Here is a 15,644-nt window from a genome sequence, read left to right on the forward strand (position 1 = left end):
ATGACTGTAAAATATAATGATGAACGAATCTCCCTGTGTGATATAATATCATTATTTACTATCGTATAAATATGTATGCAATATTGTAATACTACAATGTCATATAGATGGTAATATTATATTAGTTATTGAAGTATAATTATTTACCTACTCTATATTATTTTATACACAAATTATGTCGAAATTTCCTTCGGAAAACCTGCCGGAATTTCTGCGAGTGAAAACCGAGAGGCGGGAAATGCCTTATAAAAACGATTCACGATCGCCACTACTGTTATTTTCATTCGCACGTGTTCGCAATAACATACTGATGATATTGGTATAGATTGGTATCTATTAGTTTTCCGACGTGCATCGACAAACGTGTGACATTGTTCTACGATATTGCAATTTTACGTCATTCATATATGTGAATATATAGACCTCGCGGTGTATTATCGTTTGTTCTTACCTAACTATTATTATTATTGTTTTTGTTTGTTTCAAGGTGTTTTTGTGCGCACATCCGTATTCAAAAATGGTCAACAAGAGCGTGAGTATTCGGGATTTAATTAATTGATTAATTAGTTAGTTAGTTTTAACGGTACTAATATAAATTTAACAATATCCAAAAAACGTGCACATTATGTTTTCAAACGACTTTCGGCGGATTGTATGTTATCGGCCAATGCAACGCGGTCACGAGCTTCTTATAAATTGTTGTAAAATTTCATTAATTTATACTCCATAGTCGATTTTTAAACAAACTTTTTTCACAACTTGTATCGAAATCTATTATAGCTAATAACACACATTGGTAATTTAGCCACATATAATGATATGTAACCGAGATTCAATAACGTAAAAAGTGGTATTTTTTAAAGCATTGTCATTTGTTGGCAGTATATATTATTATACGTAATAAGGTATACTCAGAAAATATCGAATATTGTAGATCATTGAATAAGTACTTGAGAATCGAGATATTGCACTAGGTAAAATTTAATGAACTCGTTTTTTAATGAATTTCCCCCGAGAGCAATAAACCCAATTAAAAAAGTATAGGTATTATCATTATTCAAATTCAGTAGGAAATAACACTCGATAATAGTAAGTGCGCGCAAAACTATAGTTATGTAAACATATATTTAAAAAAAAAGTTGTATTCAACCTATATTTTTGTACCTACTTAATAATTGATGTTGTGGTGCAATTTGTAATTATTATATTATTAATAATACTATGTAGCCTAGTGAAAATTAATATTTAATTTTTATTTAATATTTTAACATTTCAATGATACGTACCTATAGTAAATTACCACATTATTAGTTTAAAAAATGTAATAAAATAAATTGGCTTTGATAAATAATTCTTAATTGGTTGTTTTGTTATAATGTTTATGTAAATATAATAATTTTTTAAATATCTTCAATATTATTAATACACATATATCTACTATTAGGAAAACAGTTTGGGGCGTAATTAAATTATATTTAAATAAATTCAAACTTTTCGTCTGTAGATATTTAATGTCGAATAATCTAACTATTTCTAGAATATTAATTACAATATGAGCTCACGAAGAACGTGAATACTTTTCTATAACATCAGATAAAATTTGACTATTTGTGATAAGATTTTTCTTTTTCAAAATCAATATTTCAAATTGCTGTGTATATCTAATTGTTTAATTATTTTCCCTAAACTTATGTACCTATTTTGACAGAGTACAACTATTTACTATATTTGTGTAAGTTACATCCACACTAATTTTGATTGTAGATCACGTACTTATAAAATATTATCAAAAGAGAATTTTAAGTATTGGAAATTATGTAGTCTATATCTGTAATAATATAAAATTTAAAACATTGTAACTACCTATATTAATGATAAAAGTACTTTTATTTTAATATTTTTTCAAAAAATGTATTTCAATTTTTAAATATTTAAAATTTTAAAGCTTTAGAATTTTTGGAGGAGAATAAACAATATCATTAAAGGTATTAATATAGGTAATAATTATTTATTAATTATTAGTAATTTGTAACTTTTAACTAATAATAATTTATTTTTGTATTTGCAAAAAAACCCTTCTCGCCTAAGGAGTCACAAATAACCGTGTCTATTATTATATTTTTGTGAAATATCCATTAGGCATTCTATACTATCGCCCATAGTTGGAATCTATCACAACAAAATTTTAAATAATTTTTTGTTCGTAATTTTTGCTCAATATATAGTTTGAATAATATCGCAATATTTAAAGAACATACACTACGAGGGTGATTGACAAAAAAAAAACAGATGCGGCTTCTTTAAAAAAAAAATATATATATACACATAAATATTAGATAAATTATGCAATCCAATTTTATTATTCTAATAATTTAGGTTTTCATATTTTCAAAATATTATAGTTGGACATAATAGTGGTTTTATCAGTGAACTCCAATGCGGTAGTATTGTGGTTATCCTTTCATAATAGAAACGTAATTTTGAAAATAACATATAAGTCTTTCATGAAATAACGATAGTATTATAATATTGTATACTCTATAATTGCCATTCCATACACAAGATGTACGAGTCCTAACGTCGTAAGCAAACAGTACCCATAGAAAATTTCAAATAATTTGAACTATATATGCACTTTGTATATAGTAAAAATAACTTTTTGCCTAATGATGCACAGAGTGTAATTAAAATTATAATTACTCTACGATATTTTGATTCATTTTAAATACCACGAAGAATAATGTGTTTATTTAGTTTTAGGTACTCACGTATCTATAGAATGTATCCACAGTTTCTTAACCACTCCCAGAAATATTTTAAGGTCCTCTTCATAGAATCGTTATTCTTGAAATCGCATAAATTAAAATTAAATACATTGAAATTAAAAACATTTTACTGTTACACGACGTACACTATTTACTATTTAGTGATATGAAATTACAAAAATATCGTACCAAGTGATTATTTTATAATTAACTTTTTAATTTGACAAATTAACATTTTTGGAAATATTTAATTTATATAATCTTCAGTAATAAAAAGACAAAAATTTTCTACAAGAACATTTGTTAAGTTGGTTTACTTTTTACAAGATAACATATATGACAATTATATGTTTAGTTTCATATTTTTTAGTAGAAAAAATATTCAAAGTATTTCGATTTGCATACTCTGGACGAGTAGTTTATGAGAATTGAAAATTTTGATGAGCGAAGTGTGATGGCATAGGTTAGGTATATGGAGGGGAACCCCGAAAAACTTTGATCAACTATATTCACTCATCTAATCTTTAAATATCCATAAATCATTAACTACTCGTCCAAAGTCGGATTTAAATATAATATAGCAGTACTCTTAGTAATTTTCTGCTTTGGAATATGAAACTAAGAATGTTTGTTCATTTTTAAAACTAAAATAACTTTAAAATGTATTACAATAAAAAATATTAAAAAATATTAATAATAATGAATGGTTTGAGATAAAAAAAAAAACACCCTAAAATGTATTGTAAAACATAATGAGCAACTATATGATCAACTAGGATGCGTGATTACAATGGTTCAGACCGGCATGACTACAATATTATATAACTATTATATAAATTATAAAATAACTAACAAAATTATGTGCCCCCAAAAAAACTAAAATCATTGTAATCGTTATTGAAATTTTGAATAGCAATAATTAGGTACTATTGTTTTTCGTGTGATATAAAATATTAAACATGAGCTTGGTTATTAATCGTTTCTAATTTTTTATCATTTAAAATTATTATACCTAATTAATTAATTATTATGAATTTATGAAAATTGTAAAATTATTTATTAAGTATTACTATAAAGTATAATTTATTCTAATGTTTGACTGAGAGAATAAAAACCATGTTTAGACCCCCTCCTAATCAAGCTACCCCTCAAAAATCAAAAATTAAAATCCTGGCTACATGCCTGGACTTACATATACGTGTAACGTTCGTCATGGTCTAACGTGACACGCTTGGAGCATAAAATATTTGTTTTCGTTAGTTCACCTATACCTAGGTATAATATTGATAATGTACGTGAACAGAAAAAATATCGGATAATGATAGGAAAAAATTTAAAAAAAACAAAATTATTGATTCGCGATGTGTCGTTACATCTCGTTTGCATTGTTGTGCACTGTTGTGAAACGGATTACATTTTATTTATTTCTCTTTATATACAGCATACTTCACATATTATATTTATATTACTATGTACTGTGTTTAATATAATATATAAATTATCATACCAATCAAATATGTCGACAAAATATTGGTTATCTAACATTATAGATTTCCTCTATTGGATACCGGAATCGATTTTTCCATATATGTATTATTATGTTTCACATTATTTATACTAAATCAAATTCATTTTATTACCAATGTAGAGCATATAAACGCTATTAAATTATTTCCTGTACACACACAAAACAAAACAGATTTCACAATGATACAACGTAACGTTTTTGTACCAAAAATTGTAGCATCGTATTGACGAATAAACGGAAAATCAGTTCTTTACAAATAATAAACGTTTAACTTCACTCACTGTAATAATTTTAGTTATGTAATGCATTCACTGTAATAATCTGTTTCAGGTTCTCAGTATAATTTCACTGCTCGCAGTTCTAGTCATTTCCTTTACAGCGGCGCATACTATACAGTAAGAAAATATAATTTTACTTAATTACAATTTTAGTTTTAAAAAATTAAATCTTAGATACCTACCTACTGTTGGATACTGTGTTTCACAGTTCAAATGTTGAGTGTAATTATAATATATAATATCATATTGTTGTATTCTCAAATTATGTAAAAATAAATATAATTACCTATTGGTACTAGAATTTAATTTTACAGGAGAATATGTGTGAAAACAGTAGACACTTAGGTAATATAATATTATGTTATATTTTTAATTCTGAAATGGTTATTGTTTATTATTTTTTATGTAAAAAATCGTTGAACAAAACTTATATTATACTATTTTTTCTCAAAAAATAATAATTATACATATAATTATTATTCGAGCGCGTAAAACGACTTTCAACTTGTTATAATAAAATTGAAAGATAATTACAATACTATACTAAAATTAATTTACGATTTTACAAACACGCTCAAAAATTGATAATTTATATACACTTACAGTAAAAAAAAAAAAAAACTTAAGTACGCATTCCGTATTTTGAATTATATTGAACTAGAGTGCATTGATTGGTCACACATAGTTGTGTGTATTACGACATTATTTTCTAATAGTGTATCCTTTACACGATGATTAATTTGATTCGAAAATATACGCTTGTGACAAAATATGTCTTACGTCAAATGGATCCGCAAACTATTCACATGATACTCCAGAAGTGTCATAATGTTCATTTAACGAAATTTCCTTTACAAGAAAATTAGCCATGTTATTATTTACCGTGATATATTTTATTTAGACTCAATCGGAGAATAATAGTGTATAATATAATATAGTTGGAATCAAATTTATTTTTTCGTCGCGGTATTGATGTGATCGATATTCGTGAAAACGTCCGTTAAAAATATTACTAACCTATTCGTAAATTATTTACTGTTTTTCGTAATAACTTTAAAAATTACCTTTTACGTTTGATTACTTCTCATAAAAATGAATACTTATTAAATAATAAATATGTAATTTTTATAGAATACCATCGCTAGTATATAGACGGCGTGACACAATTATAAACAGCATGCAATAAAACTATACTTCCAAAATTTTACAAAAACATCCAAGTGAATAAATATTATGTACTATTTTAAGAAAAAATGAATTCCGTTTTGTATTAAACAAAATAAACTAAATTCGATTTTTTTATTAATAAAACAAAAAAATATGTAATAAAATCGAACGAATTAAAAATAAATATACTGCAATGGATATGACTCAACGAAGTGTTACCTACCGCTATTATAAATATTGCGTATTGATCACAGTTTTAATCACCTGTTTATATTATACAATAACTGGACAATTCACTGATCACAATTTTATACATTTATGCATCGTATTATAAAAACTCTGCTGTACCATTTCAAAACAGTGAAAACATTGCCCTACAGTGGTTTCAAGTAATTAAACTTCTGTCATTGAGTGGATATAAAAAAGTTTGTGACCGTCAAAATGTATTAGTCAATATAAAAATATGTAAAAACAAGAAATAAATAATATTAGTTAATTTCATTTCCATCACATAAATATCACATAGAATGTTCATTTTATTATTGCATATCATTTTGTATCTTTTTCTATCTCAAATAAAACCTTAAAATGCAATTTTTTAATTAAATCTTTTGTATTTGCTTCGAAAATACATATACTAAAATTATTCATGAACATGCGTATTTATATAGATTATACCTATTAAAACAGCATTAATCAATAATTGTACATATTGTATACAATAGTTTAAAACATACTTAGTACATATTTCAAAAATATTTAATGAATAAATTCATTTTATTTAAAATTTTTTTTAGTTTGTTTTTCATACAAATTCAAAATAAATAGATAATTATTTTTTATTTTATTACTGTATAGTTTAATGTATAATTATGGTTTTAGTTGGCGGGTAGTGTTTAATAATATTAATTATGAAGCTCTTTACTCGACGAAGAACAATTTAAAATATATCCTATTAAATATTTTTTTTTTCATTATTTTATACACATTATACATTAAAGTTAGGTACACATACAAAAAATGCAACATCAACATTTATTTTATAATATATTTTTTTTTTGTTTGTTTTGTTTTGTTAAGCTGATAATGTAATAACCAACTATTGTGTACCTATGTAACAATAATACAAAAATTAAAAAAAAAAATACTAATAAATAATAATTATTATTATAGTAAACAACTTTTAAGTTAAATGAATGTATTTTTTTATTTGGTTGATTGGTTGAAAACTGAAAATAAAAATTATGATTATATAAATTAAAGAGTTTCGATATATTTATTATTTATACTAATTTTATTTAATTAATATTTTAATATAATTGTAGTTAATATAATATTTTACAATTTTGTTTACAGTGAAAAACATGTCATTCACGTTCCTCTGTTGGTACATTACGTCCATCATCATCATCGGAAAATTATAAAACCACCCAGACATAAAATTAAAAAAACCAGAAAATTTATACATCGATATCATAGTTACTGGTATTGAAAACTAAACTATATACATTATAAAATTAAAAATAAAATACCCAATTATTGACTAAATTTGATTATAATTATATTTAACTATTTTTATTGATGAACTAAGTATATGCACATATAATATATATATATAATGCACAAAATATTATAATAAATACATGCATTTATACCTATCCTTAGTATACATAATTTGTATAGTTGTAAATCATTAAAAGAAGGTATATCAAATATAATATTATGCTTAACTTGACACTATGATTGTTGTTATAGTATACATGTTAAGTAACTACATTTAAACTTAACCATTATTGTTATTGATATTAAGTTATGAAATGTGTTTATAACTAACAATTTAAGACGGTGTTTTTTTTTTTATTTCAATACATTTATTTTATATTAAACTACATTAGTACAAGATTGTGAACTGATTGAATGACTTAAACTTAATAAATTGCAATGTTACCTATATATTTTTATATATTTAGTAATGAATATAGTTTCTATTTAATTATCATTAGACCAATATTTTTTATCTTATCGATTCCCTTTCTACATTCCACATCCAGTTTTGACTAAGTACCTAAATGAGTTATTTTGTTTTTTACTCTAAAATATAATATATCCAATTATATAATGGATAACGATAAAACGTTTTATAAACGTATCTAAGCAACTAAATCTATGTTTAATTATAGCTTATAATTACAAAACTAAAGTTGTGTAATATAATAACAATAATTCACATAGTACGCATCAGTAAATTGTAAGTACCTATGTAACACTGATCACGAAACAGAAATTTCTGAAAAGTAAAATAACTAGCTCTGACTAATAATAGCCTTCAAAATGTGGACTGTCTAAGTTATCTATTACAATATTCATTGCATTGTACGACGTTCTAAAATGTGTTTAGGTATACATAAAATATAGAACATAACTATGAATTATAAATTATCAAATATTTATATAAATTAAGATTAATAATATTGTATCACATATTAAAATAAACGTGGCTCAAGTGATAATATATTATTCTACTACTCAAAAATTACAAAAATTTTAAATAATTATTAAATTAATATACAAGGTATTTTAAATAATAGTTTTTAGTTTTACAACCATTCTTTGACTATTTTCAATAGATACCAATAATATTATTAAATGCTTACTTAACTATATTGTATTAGCATTTAAATGAAGCGATTCGTTTTATAATAAGTAATATATTTCTTTTTCTGTATGTATTTTTCATTGTCCTTTGATGTTGTTAAAATGCTTCAGTTATTTCCCTTGCAACTATTTAATGATAGTTTTGGGTAGCAAATAATTCAGTTAGTACTTTGAGAAGTCAAAAGTATAAAAAATTCCAGTACTTTACAAAATAATCGTTAAAAACTAATATGAAATAACGAGAATACTTACACTACTAATATTCAATATCAGTTTTCGACGAAATCGGGTTTTTTTTTATTCTTGTTATAATTTAAAAATAAATAAGCTTAGAGACTGAATTTTTATCAAATATTTCCGATAGCATTTATAGACATGATCTAACTTTTAAAATTGTTCAACTCTTTTTGTTTTTTTACATTAATTTTTTATTTTGGAATTTTTTAATAAATTTATTTTAGAAGTTTTATTAAAAATGTAAGTATTACGTATTATGAATTTAATTCAAGATACCACACTATGTTTTTTTTATAGCAATTTAAAATTATTGGAAATACGTAGGCACAATCTTTTATAAACATTTGTAAGTAGTTCAAACGTTGATAATATTTACAATTCTAATAACTACGGATTGAGTATATAATACACGGCCGTTAAGGTTTCTCATAAATTTTCTTTTAAAAAAACTAAAAATATAGTTATTATAATATAACTAATTATGTGATTTGTTTTTAACAAAATCAATTCGGCCTACCTTAAAACTAATAATAAAAAATACTTATCTAGCAATATAAATGCATAATAATAATATATCCTTAAAAATATCTAACAGACTTACAATTCATAATCAATTATCGTATGGGATGATTTAACTATTTTTATTCAAATTTATCAAATACATGAAAATGACCTTCACATTGACTAGTTACAATCGCCAACTTATTTATAGGCTTATAGCAAAATGATTGTCCCGGGTGTTTAAGTTATTTTTTTTCTAGATGTTGATAAAAAAATTTCTTGGTCAATTAAATTGAAAATTTAATACATGGTTCCCCATAAGTTATAAGTAAGAATTACAATAATTTAAAATTATCTAAATTAAATATCATAATTCTTCAGCCATTTAAAATTAAAATTTTTATAAAATTGGATATATAAAATATATTAAAATGTATTTGAAAAATCCAACAATCTAGACATACTTAATTTAATAATCTAAAAAGGTAGATTATTTAAATGAACAAGCATGTGCAATTTTCGCTTCGGAATTGTTTTTTATATGCAATTATTTATAATAATTTTAACAAATGTGTTATAATAGACTATTTTAACAACAAGGTATAATTGAAATAGAACATAAAACCAATCGAAATCTCTCTACTTAATAATATACAGGATGATTTTTTTTTATCGTAAGACATTCAATATTTCAAAAACTATTTAACGTGTTTTAAAATTGTTTGTTTACATATTTAAAGTCATAAAAAAGTATTTTTTTCTTTTTCTCACCATTATTATTTTTTAAGTTATTTACCACTTTTGAAGGAAAATATCATTTTTATGTATTATTACATATTATTATTATTATTCACATTTCGAAGAATAATATTTCTTTGAGTAATTTGATGTATAAAATTCAAACGAGTGACTAATTAATTATAACTTAGTAGTAAAGAGAATATTTTCTCAGTATTTAATAATTTGATGAAGTGGAACAATATTTTGTGAGGTAAGTACTTCTATTTTTCCACTCTACTTTTTTTAATTATAAATACGAATAAAATACAAGTATACAACTGTGTGCGATACCATATTTAAGTGACTATTTGTTATAAATTAAGGCTAGGATTTATATACAATAAAAAATTGTAAAATATGCAATTAATATTATAAATACCAAAAATATGAAATATTATATACTAAAAAAAAAAAAATAACACGTTTTAAAATTAATAAAATATTATTCTTAACTGTTAAGAATATTCAAATGTATTACATAAAACAATTACGTGAATAAACGATCTTCTGTTAGATCTTGATTTATACTTATGTTTACTTAAATTCCGTTCGACATGATCACATGACTCAAAAATGTCTAGCAACGAAATTCACCATAAATCATGCATTTTTGCATTTTTATAGCCGAAAAATGCAATAATATTCATTTTATTCAGAATATGCAAACACATACAAAATAAAAACACCATCATTTAAATCATCATGAGATATTTCGTGGACATTACTGACAAAAGCAATAATAAAAGTTGCAAATAAACATATTTTTGTTTGTAAATCCTAGCCCTAGTTATGCCTAATTAATTCAAAATTTGATTTATATACATTGAAATACTTAAAAAATCTGCTTCTTTGGAATTTAAAATTAAAAACTGGGGAAGTTATGATTATGACATTGTAATAGCTTAATGATAAGTTAAATTTGAATTCAACAATGAACTTTGCAAAATTTATACTTACAAATTTTAGGCTTACAAAAAAACGTATGTATTTTGATTTAAGTGAATATAGGCAAGTCCGCATCTGTATACCTCGCTTTGTGCACACATTTAACCAAGATTGATTTCCAATTACATCGAGCGTATTGAATACAATAATTATAGAGTGTACCTATTTAAGTTTAAGTAATTACACTTAATACTTATAATGAATAACTTGAAGTTATTTAGTTTCATAATTAAATATGTTTATGTGTAGGTGTTTTACCTAAAAAGCTAACAATTGTTTTTAAGTGCAAGTATAAAAAAAATTAAAAATTATTCGCTGTAAAAATTAATATAATACACAGGTGTATTCTTATTTCATCGCTAAATTATACAGGTACAGAAGTTGAATCTATGAAATTATGATTAAAACCTTGTAAAAGAATCAAACTATTAATTCTAATATTTTAGAAGATAACTAAAATAATATTTTCAAACCAAATTATTTAAAAATTAAAATATTTATATCAATATATAACCAATGAAAAGATCAAAATATAAAGCGGAGTTATTAAAAAAATATTAATTAATTTGAATTAACACTTCAACAAATGTATACAAAATGTAATAAAAATAAAATGTTTTAACTAATCGAATAATAAATTATAATTAATCAAATGTTTCTGTTGAAATATTTTGATGCATAGGTATAATTTATTAACATATTATACAACTTTTATAAAACTATTAAATAATGTTATACAAGTTGTATATTTGCATTGAAATAGATAAATTATACCATCATTTTTAAATCACACTATATTATAAATTATTAGTTATTTATCTTCTTTAGATATACGTAACTATTACTATTAAAATTGGCAATAATAACTCATTCATTTCACTTTTCATTTTTAAAATAACACTACGCTTTTAGTTTTTAAAATTATTTTATTGTGACATTCTGTAAGTAAAAACATATTGGCGAAACTCCAAACATATATCCTAGTTCAAAATTTTGTATTCATTAAATATTTCAAAATAAATAATTCATTTGAAACTTCATTTCATATAATGCTTGAGTATTGGTAGACTATGGTACACAAAACAAGACCATTTATTTAAATGAACATTTTACTATTAATTACTATGATCTTTTAATAATTCAAATTAAATAAACTATAATATTTTACAATATACATTATAAATATTAAATAAAATATGAGTATATTTTAAATTAATTTTGTTAAAATAATATATTTTTCATTTGAAACATAGATCAATCATGTATTCATGTAGTACGATTCGTATAATTTACATTCGAATCAAATATAACATCAAAACTAAGTAATTGAAAGTATTTTAACTACTCGATATTTAATAATATGATATCAACGTCCATCCCCGAAAGTAAAACTAGGAGTAATTAACTCAATAATATTTGTAAACAAAATAATAGTTAACTAAAAAATCATCATCAACATTTAAGAAACTAATTTAATTTTTGTTAGCAATTTTTACCTATTGAAAACATAATCACCATAACAAACGTGTACTAACAAGTTGCATGTATGATTTTTATGCTAAGTACTTTCACAATTAAAAAAATAATATAGTGTAAAATTGTACACCGTATGAATAAATTTGAAAGTTCTATATTCTATTTTAAATATTATTATATACCTCGTAACGACATTTCATATATGTATAAATGTAATATTAAATATAATAATATCTCCATCATAACTTACTTAATTAAATAATAACTTATAAATACAAACTAAAACAGATTATTCATAAAATAATACGTATACCAACCTAAAAATATAATCTCTCAGATGTTAAATATCTAAATGTAACGACAAATTAGGGGCGTATAGATATTTGATATTTTCCGGTAGAAATGTTTACAATGTTAAACCAAGTGCGTGGAATGGTATTATGTTAAAGTCTTTGTGTATTTAACATTTATCATTTGATGTGTGCCTAATTATATATTAGATGTAATAATATATTACAAGCAATGCAAGCAGTATGGGATAAAATGATGATGTTTTCTTTTCAATTGAATCTTAAAAGTTTGAAATTATTATTGTAAAATTACCATTTACCATATGAAAATGTAAATAGGACAAATAGAAGTGTATACAAATAAATATGGTCATATCTAGGCTCTTGATATTATTAATATTTGTTATGTAATTTGAAGAGAGAATGTAGAAAAACTGTAGAAAACAATCTTTATACCAAGGTATTCAAATTCACACTAAGATTTAAATTACATAAAAATAATATAAACTGCCTGTTAGATTATATGATTAAAACGTTAATTGTATAACTTCTTTATACTACCTTTGCAAATAAGTAAATTAAAGTATTAATGCATTATCATATATTATATTGCTCATTAATAAATATAGTATTAACGTTACGTGAGTTATAAATTATAATCAAAAATAATGTTTCATAAGTTATTTGTTACAAATGTTAAATGACACAGTTTATAGAAACCCATTATTTGTTCAAACCAATTATATAACGTGTACCTACTGCCTACATACAGTTAAGTTAATGGTTTTATAAATAATCAATATATTTCAATCTTAAATAAAAAGGTTTATAAAAGGATAAAATTTTATTTTTATAAATAAGTGGGTTTTTTTGGTTTTACAAAGAATTGAAATGTGAAAATAAAGGCATTTTTTGTTTAGAAAAAAAAAGATTAAAATTTTTTTATCTTAAATTAGTACCAGTATTGGAAATCTCCAAGGCTATTGATAGATTATTTTGAAATTTATTATAAGGGAAAATTATAGAAAAACTATAAAAAAAAATCTGGAATGATGTACGCAAAAGCAATCACATTCAATATGCGATTCGTTCAGATTAGTTTTACGGTGATAAAATACATGATTAGTTTTAAGTTTAATATTTTTTTTCTTGCTAATTTTAATAAATTATCCAAACAATTAACTATACTTATTTAAGTATAATAATATTAATATCATCATTTAAGTATAATTTTTTTATATAATATTATAGTTTCAACAAAAATAGAATCAACTGCAGTTTTCGACACTGAGAAACTAATAAATGCCCATGTTTGTGTTACATTCATAAATATATGATTGTAAGAGTGAACGTCGATTGAAAACCAGTTATCGCAAAAAAAAAAAACTGATAACTTAAGTCATAAATGTTCTTTTTGTAGCGTTTATAGTCAAAGTAGTAGGCGATAGCAATGCCGAAATAGCCCTAAAGCAGATTTGTATAAAATTACTTCACAGCGCAAAGAACTCGGTGATGTCCTATTTTCAGGTCACGGCATTCATAAGGCTAAAGGGGCCTGCGGCTAAAACCAAACTTCACGAAAATTATTAATAATTAATGGAAACCGTATGGTCTAGAAGATACGAGAACAAACAACTTTTACCAAAAAAAATCAAAATAATAATATAAAGAGCTAGATTTATCATTTATGTATAAGTTAATAAGTTATGTACACAACTGCTCGAGAAAACACGAATAAACACATCACATATTATTATCATATATCAATATGGTTTTTGTAATGAAATGTAATGAAATGATAAATTAAAAATAACATTTGATTTGTAGATAATTTATAATATGTGTAACTATAAAAGCCTTAAAACTTAGAAAAAAAAACATGTTTGAATTTATTTACGACCAATGTTATACTGGGAAATATTATTCTAACTGAAAAAAACAATTAATGTAAAATAATTAATTAATTTTAAGTGAATAAAATTGATAAAATATATTGCTAAATTACCTAATGATATTTTATAAAACATGGATCTGGTATTCTGATGACTTAAAAATCATAACCTAATCATAATACGTACCTATATTATAAATAAGCATGGGTTAGGATAGGACTACCGGTGGTAAACTTCTTCAAATTAGGGTAATGGATCTCTTTTTCATCGTTTAAGGAAAATAAATTAAATTTTGACGGTTGAATAATATGCAAGGACTTATAGTATTATAGTTTTTAAAGAATATGAATTAGTAACTATTATACGACAGTATCTATAACACAATCGTAATGTTATAATTAATAACAATATGAAATAAAAATTAGAAAAAAGATTTAATTTAGTCAGTTTAGAATATTACACAAAAAAGATTTCTTATCGGCTCTCCGTAACATTTTCATCTCAAAAATTATTGAAGCAAGGATCAAAAAAATACACATTATGCATAGATGCATTTTTTTAAATTTAAATTTGTCAAAAATAATTTAAGAAATACCATAAGTCAACATATATTTAAGAGTCTATTGTTAATGAATATCAACAAAGATAAAAAATATATTTTAAACAAAATCGAATCTTAAAAAATGAAAAATATAATAAGAAATATGAACTAAAAGTTCGTTATTGCATAAATATTATTTTAAAATTAAAAATAAATGAATGATTTTATAATATTTGTTTTGTTATAATCAATAATCAACAAAATATAATATTGTATTTATAAGTAATTATACTCTAGAGAGTGAAGCGAGCTACTTTTATCATGTAAGAGTCTTTCTTAAAATTTTCTAATTGGTCAAAAATATCCTATCCATATATATACCTTTTAATTTATCACTGATTTCTTGTCGTAAATTACCTAAAACAGAAGCCAAAAAATACAACCAACAAAATTTAAAACAGAAATGTAATCATCTGAAGTATGCTATTCTGGATAAGCACTTATATTATAAGTTAAAAAATATTGAGAATAAATCGCATGTCTGTAGTGAAAATATCATATTAAATTAATTACATACGATTTACACTCT

The 15,644-nt window shown here is 23.2% G+C and overlaps 1 long non-coding RNA gene across 1 annotated transcript; it reads left to right on the plus strand.

Annotated features, from left to right (window-relative positions):
• The first annotated feature begins 292 nt into the window (after positions 1-292).
• LOC126551375 (uncharacterized) lies at positions 293-7,652 on the plus strand. Its single transcript, XR_007605268.1, has 3 exons — positions 293-532; positions 4,624-4,688; positions 7,095-7,652. It is a non-coding gene; the product is annotated as an uncharacterized LOC126551375 (long non-coding RNA).
• The last annotated feature ends 7,992 nt before the right edge of the window (positions 7,653-15,644 follow it).

The sequence above is a fragment of the Aphis gossypii genome, chromosome 3 (genome assembly GCF_020184175.1).
Source record: "Aphis gossypii isolate Hap1 chromosome 3, ASM2018417v2, whole genome shotgun sequence".
In the NCBI taxonomy this organism is placed as follows: Eukaryota; Metazoa; Arthropoda; class Insecta; order Hemiptera; family Aphididae; genus Aphis; species Aphis gossypii.